The sequence below is a fragment of the Trichechus manatus genome, unplaced genomic scaffold (assembly GCF_000243295.1).
Source record: "Trichechus manatus latirostris isolate Lorelei unplaced genomic scaffold, TriManLat1.0 scaffold00132, whole genome shotgun sequence".
NCBI lineage: Eukaryota > Metazoa > Chordata > Mammalia > Sirenia > Trichechidae > Trichechus > Trichechus manatus.
The window spans coordinates 5,126,863-5,134,133 of NW_004444068.1; the positions used below are offsets into that span (position 1 = coordinate 5,126,863).

Here is a 7,271-nt window from a genome sequence, read left to right on the forward strand (position 1 = left end):
TGTATGTATTCAGCAGCCCTGTGTGGGGACGGGGTGGCTGGGGCAATTAGGAGCCTGACTGAGTACATCTTTTATCCTGGCATATAGTACATAGTAGGCGCTCAACAAATATTTTAAATGAATAACACTGGCTTCATCATTTATTTTGAGTTGATTTGACCCATTTTCCTAATCTGATCTTTTCATCTAGTCGATTATCCTGTTATTCTGAAGTTTTTTCCCTTCCATCCAGAAAGGTACTTTAGTTGTAATGGATTTATGTTATTGATACTCCTTTGTGCGTCCAGTAAAACTTCTGAAGACACAAGTTCACACTAGTCTCTTGTGTAGAGGGAGCTGGGAGCAGTCAGCCTGCTTGAAGCTACTGGGGTCTTGCTGGTCGAGGTAACTGGGCCCAGAGGGCTAGTTTGGTCCATGCTCGGCACTCTTTCAGTATTGGGGTACAACACAGTGACCTTCTGGCCTCATTTTCCATATCACAGATGCGGCTCTGGAAAAGAAATAAGGTGTATTTCTTCAGAATATTATCATTGAGTTGGGTCAGAGCTGCAGCAAAAACGACCAGAAACAAATACACACTATGCGTACAAAGTGGTCATGAATTTGACCCATTTTTCTATTTCCGAGTACGGAGCTGAGCTTCTGGGTGAATTATCTGTCTTGAGTTCTTCTGATTTATTGAATTCACACTTCAGTTAGGGGAAATTTAACCCAAATGCTAACGGTACCAGGATGGGAAAGGCTCCTCATTGTGCCCTCACCTCTGAGTGTTTTCAGTGCAGATGGACAAACAGCTATTGAACACTCACCAGTGGCAGGCTCGGGGTGGCCTTTGGGATTTTCACTTTCTCCGGGTCCTTTCCCCTTAGGCAGGAAGCCTCATGTCCTAGGGGAAAAGTCAGAGCCACATTCTCCCTGTGGTGTGGAAGAAATTGAGCTTCCCAGACCCGAGGTCACCTGATCTGTTTCTTGATTGTTAAAGAACATAAAGCCATTTAGAAAATCCTTTTCCCTTGACAACGTCTGGTTTTCAGGTTCTATTGTGGGTTGCTGCAGACTCCAAAATTCATATTTTTGCATGTCAGAGACTGAATACTGGGTCTTTTTTTCTCTTTACACAATTGTTGAAAAATCCTTTCTTCCTTCTCCCCACCTAGGAGCCCCAGACAGATGTATGGCTCTGGCTGAGTAGAGAAAAGACAATGCATGTGAAGATGCAAAAGAGGAAAGCCCATTAATATATTTCAGAAATGTTACTCTTGTTATACCAGAATTCAGGTTGAAGCAAGAGGTTCAATAAACCCTCTATTTCCCAGAGGACAGAAACATGGAGGAAATATAAAGAGACTGGTATGGATTGAGTTGTGTTCTCCAAATAGATACGTTGTGATTGTGATTTTGTTTGGGAAAATAGGGTCTTTCTGTCTTTTTAAAAATTTTGTTGTGGTGAAAATATGTATAACAAAACATACACCATCTCAACAATTTCTACATGTACAATTCAGTGACACTGATTACATTCTTCAAGTTGTGCGACCATTCTCGCAATCCTTTTCCAAATCATTCCACCACCATTAACCTATTTATCCTTCTCGCCTCCCCTTGATCCCCCGCAACCACCGGTCTTTTTCTGGTGCTCACGTAACTTAGTTTCAGTTAGAATTTACTAAGACAAGAGGGGCAAAAATACCAAAATCCCCATGTCCTCAGCCTTTCACTTGCCCCTGCTGTCTAACGAAAACTCAGTATTTGTAGTGCTAAGCCCAGGGCCCCTTTTTGTGCTTACTGGTGTAACAGATGTATGGGAGATTTGGAAGATGTGTGAGATTTAAACAGAATTATGTAAGAAAGAGCGTTGGTCGATTGGGAGGGTAGTTAGTCAGAGAGGACTAGAATATTTTGTTGGGATCAGTAGACAAAAGAGAGATTGAAAGTAGTAATGGTGCTATATGAGACTGTGGGGAAAAAGAAATGTGATAAGAATTTTTAGAACGTGTGCTTGGCTTGTTCTACTCTGTCCTATAGGGTCGTTATGAGTCAGAATCGACTTGACAGCAGTGGGTTTATGTATTTATTTTTGCCTCCCCCAGCTTTGCTGGTAGTTCACTTGAATCAGGTAGAAAATTCTTTTGGTCACAAGAAACAGAAAACATAAGTAAAGTGTCTAAAGAAAAAAAGGGAATTTGTGGCCCGTGTAACTAAAACACTTATCAGATAGCATGATTATCTTGATTCAAGTACAGCTTGATACAGGATCTCAAGCAACGTGGTCAGAGTTCAGTGTCTTTTGACTCTGTCTTCTGCTGTGTTGGTTTTCTTCTCTAACATGACAAGAGCCCAGATGGGCAGAGCTTAAATCTCAAGTCCAGTAGAAAAAGAAAGCATGCCTCTTCCAACAGTCCCAGAAAAAGTCTCTTTAAGTCTCATTGGCTCTGATTCAGTCACATGTCCATTCCTGAACTAGTCACATGACTAGGGGAATGTGATGTGAGTCATGTACTTCACCCCTGCAGGCAGAGATACAGAGCAGGAACTGAGAGTGAAGGAGGGGGTGGTGCCACAGTAGACAATTAGAGATACTAGAAGAAGGGGTAGTAGAAGCAGGTCTGCTAAAACAAAAACAGAGAGACTTTAGTAAAAGCTTGCATTTATTGTTTAAAACTTTTGAGTTTGGGTTTGTTTTCTTTTTTATGTGATACTATATTGGGACCTAAGGAAAGAAATGAATCCTGGTTACAAATATTTTTATTTGTTGAGGTTTTTTTTTTTTATAATTTATTTTTTGTTGTTGAGAATATACACAGCCAAACATACATCAGCTTCAACAATTTCCACATGTGCAATTCAGTGACATTGATTACATTCAAGTTGTGCAACCATTCTTACCCTCCTATTCTGAGTTGTTCCTCCCCCATTAACATAAACTCACTGCCCCTAAAGGATCCTATCTAATCTTTCGAGTTGCTGTTGTCAGTTTGATCCCATATAGATAGTTCTTAAAAGAGCACAATGCTCAAGACAGATATTCTTTACTAGTTAAGCTAAACTGTTGTTTGGTTTTAAGAAGACTTCAGGGGATATTTTTGGTATAAGGTTTAAAGATTATTTTAGGGCAGTAGTTTCAGGGGTCATCCAGCCTCTATGGCTCCAGAAAGTCTGGAGTCCATGATAATTTGAAATTCTATTCTGAATTTTCCCTATTTTGATCAGAATTCTTCTATAGAGTCTTTGATCACCATCCAGTTCTTCTGGTCCCATGGCAAAGGAGGCATTTGAGCATGGAGGTTATTAGCCACACATTCCATTTCTTCCTTCTATTCATGACTCTCTTTCTTCCTCTCTTGTTCCAGGCAAATAGAGACCAACTGTTGTGCTTTGGATGGCCACTTGCAAGTTTTAAGACCCCAGGCACTATGAAACATACTAGGAGACAGAGCAGAAGCACTAAACACAATATTAGGCCAATTAACTGGGATGTCCCATGACACCGTGATCCTAAACCTCCAAACCAAGAAACCAAATCCCGTGAAATTTTTGGTTGTACATAAGCAGCTTCAGCAACTACTCTTTTTTTTTTTTTTGTCTTGTTGTAAATACATTTATCACACAACTTTTGCCACTTCAACTTTTTACAAGGTACAACCTACATCAATTACATTAATCAACTGTACAGCCCTACCTTTAATCAATGTAATTTTTCCATCACCGTAAACAAACTTAGTGCTCCATAAGCAATAATCTCCCCTGCCCGCTCCCTCCCACCCCTGGTAACCACTATTAAACTTCGGTCTCATATAAAAGGACAAGAACAGGTAAATACATAAAGTGAGATCATACAATATTTGTCCTTTTGTGATTGACTTATTTCACTCAGCATAATGTTTTCAAGCTCCATCCATGTTGTAGCAAGTATCAAGACTTTGATACTGTCTGAGTAGTATTCTATTGTATGTATGTACCACATTTTGTTTATCCATTCATCCATTGATGGGCATTTAGGTTGTTTTCACCTTTTGGCTATTGTGACTAATGCTGCAATGAACGTTGGTGTACATATGTCTCTTCACATCACTGCTTTCAAGTCCCTTGGGTATATTGCTAACAGTGCAATTGCTGGGTCATATGGTAGTTCTACTTTTAGTTTTTTGAGGAATCACCACACTGTCTTCCACAACAGCTATACCATTTTGCATTCCCACTGGCAATGAACAAGGATTCCAATTTCTCCACATCCTTGCCAGCATTTATTTTCTTTCTTCTTCTTTTTTTTAATCTTAGCCATCTGTTATGAATCTAATTGTGTCCCACAAAAATATGTATTGTATAATCCTAACCTGTATACCTTGGTTATAATCCCGTTTGGGAATGGGTTTTCTTTGTTATGCTAATGAGGTAGTATTAGTATAGGATGTGTTTTAAGTCAATCTCTTTTGAGATATAAAAAGAGTAGACTGAGCAAGCAATGAAGCAAGTAAGCAGAGATGGGGAAGATGGATGCCAAACCACATGGAGATTATCGAGGAGCAGAAGCTTAAAGAGATAAGGACCTTCCCCCAGAGCTGACAGAGAAAGCCTTCCCCTAGAGCCAGCACCCTGAGTTGGGACTTTTAGCCTCCTAACTGTGAGAAAATAAATTTATTTTTGTCAATACCACTCACTTGTGATATTTCTGTTATAGCAGCACTAGCTAAGGAAGACACCATCCTTGTGGGAGTTAAATGGTATTTCATTCTGGTTTCAGTTTGCATCTCTCTGATGGCTAATAATGTTGAGCATTTTCATGTGTTTGGTGGCCATTTGAATGTCCTCTGTAGAGTGGTTTTTATTTTACAAAGTTCCTCTAGAAATCCTCACAATAGCCCCATGAAGTGTGTAACTATTTTCATTTTGCAAGTGAGGAAACTAAAGTACGGAGAGGTTAAGTAGCTAACCCCAAACTACACCATTAATGACTGGAGCAGCCAGCATGCAAACTCAGGCTATTTGACTCTAAAGTCCTTGCATTTCCCCTTCTGCCCCATGAGAGAGAAAGAAGGCTCAACCAAGGCAGTTCCAGTGTGAGCAGAAGGAGCACAGATTTGAGAAGGAGTTCAAAAAAGTCATCAACAGACGGTGGTGACTGTGGAGTGGGGAGGGGTGGTGGTGAAGGAGACACAGATGACTCAGCCTTCCAGTTTGGGTGACGGACAGGATGCCGCTGTTACCATCGATTAAGATAAAGAACACAGGCAGAGCTGGTTCCTCCAAAATAGCAAACCATGGTGATGTATTTACCTGTTTAAAAAACATATATGTAAATTTTTAAAATCTTCATGCCTGATCCAGATGCAGCCAGGATTAAGAACCATTAATAGAGTTAGCGGTTTAAAACAAAATCATGTTAAAACAAGGAATTAAAATTTGCTGTTAAAAATAAGGTATGCTAGAATAGATTTGATCATTAGGAGGTGATTAACCTTAAAGAAAGCAACTTCTCAGGGATGAGGCAGAGAAGTCAGATCACAAGGGGTTAAGGAGAGAGAAAAGGGGAGAAGCAGAGACCAGGACCATAACCTGTTCTCCCAGGAGGCAGCAGGGTAGAGTGTCTGAACCCTGACGCTCCACTCATTAGCTGTGAGATTTAGGAAAGAACGGTTCTTAACTTCTCAGCCTCCCAGATTCCTCATTGTCACATGGGAATAATATTATCTGAGAGGCTGGTTGTGAAAAGAAAATGAAACAAAAAAAAATTATACATACACACGTACATACATACATATATCTGCCTGAGTGGCGCAAATGGTTAAGCACTGGACTGCTAGTCAAAAGGTTGGTGGTTCACACCCACACAGAGGCACCCTGGAAGACAGTCCTGGCCGTCTGCTCCTGAAATATCACAGCTTTGAAAACCCTATGGAGCAGTTACTTTTACTCTTGACTTGATGACAACTAACAACAACAACTATATATAATTTTTTTCCAGGTGCCATTGAGTTGGTTCCAACTCAATGGCAACCCCATGTGTGTCCAAGTAGGACTGTGCTCCTTATGGTTTTCAGTGGTTGAATTTTCAGAAGCAGATTGCCAGGCCTTTCTTTCACAGCACCTCTGAGTGCACTTGAACCTCCAGCCTTTCAGTTAGCAGCTGAGTATGTTAACCAGATGCACAACTCAGGGATTCCATATACATACAAGTAGTCCCTGACTTACAACGGGGTTCCATTCCAACAACTCTGTCATAAGTCAGTTCTGACATAAGTCAAATGTCGCATTTTTTTCTTTAGTTTCCATTATTATTGCCTTTTATTACGGTATCCTTATAAATCGCATCTTTATTTGTCTTTGAGGGTTGGAAACATTACATATAAACTTACAGATGTATTTTAATACATACATACGTAAAAAAATACACAAATCACAAAAAATCACTCTGACAACGAAGAGGAGTTGGATAATGTTGGCATTTTGTCAGTTGTGGTTATAACCCCACTTGTGTAAGGTTCTGGATCATCTGGATTATCCCTGGGAATGGGGATGGCGTTTCTAGTTAGAAAATTAGTGAGAGTTGTCTGTATGGTCCTTTTCTTTTTTTCTTCATATATTTCATGGTAACATCTCACTGCTTCCCGAATCTTCCTATAGACTTTAGCAAAGCAATCAGCGTTTGGGTCCATGTTTTCAAGCAACTGATGCCCGATTCAGTTCAGTAAACTAAAATCTATATGGCAGTGTTTTGAATGGTAAATCATAAAATTGAACATTTGCAAGTGAACATCTGAGAGTGATAACATCAGCAAATTACACACTGTAACGTTGTATGCAGTACACATTACTAACGATAAGATGTACAAAAAAAAATGGACGGTTGTAAAGTGCAGTTGGTCGTAACTCAAATACGTCCTAAGTTGGCAACTACCTGTATAGAACACAACACACACGCACATATATACGTATATATTTTTTAGTTAACATAGTGCCTGGTGTAATGTGAGCACACAATGTAACCATTATTGCTGTGAGACATTTTGCAGTGAAAAGAGACAACAGAATAGGAGAAATAAAGGTGTAGGCTAGGGAAGGTCTGGACATTTTTGTAGAAGGAGGGCAAGACTGGTATTACACAAGAGGAGTCAGAGCAAGTTCCTGCAGGGAGGGGAGGGGAGTTTCTTGGGAAGCAGGAGAACCCCTTTCCTCTGGGAGGTGCAGGAAGGAGGGTTGAGTGGGTGCAGAGGTAATATGGCAACAGAAACATTTCCAGAGGCAAGAGTGAACTGAAGGTGCTTGGGTAAGAA

General features: G+C 40.2%; 1 long non-coding RNA gene across 1 annotated transcript in view; it reads left to right on the forward strand.

Annotated features, from left to right (window-relative positions):
- Positions 1-1,492, forward strand: part of LOC111822131 (uncharacterized) — a 28,966-nt gene extending 27,474 nt beyond the window's left edge. Inside the window, exon 3 of the long non-coding RNA XR_002825404.1 lies at positions 1,158-1,492. This is a non-coding gene — a long non-coding RNA (uncharacterized LOC111822131). The remainder of the gene's footprint in view (positions 1-1,157) is intronic.
- Positions 1,493-7,271: the final 5,779 nt, after the last annotated feature.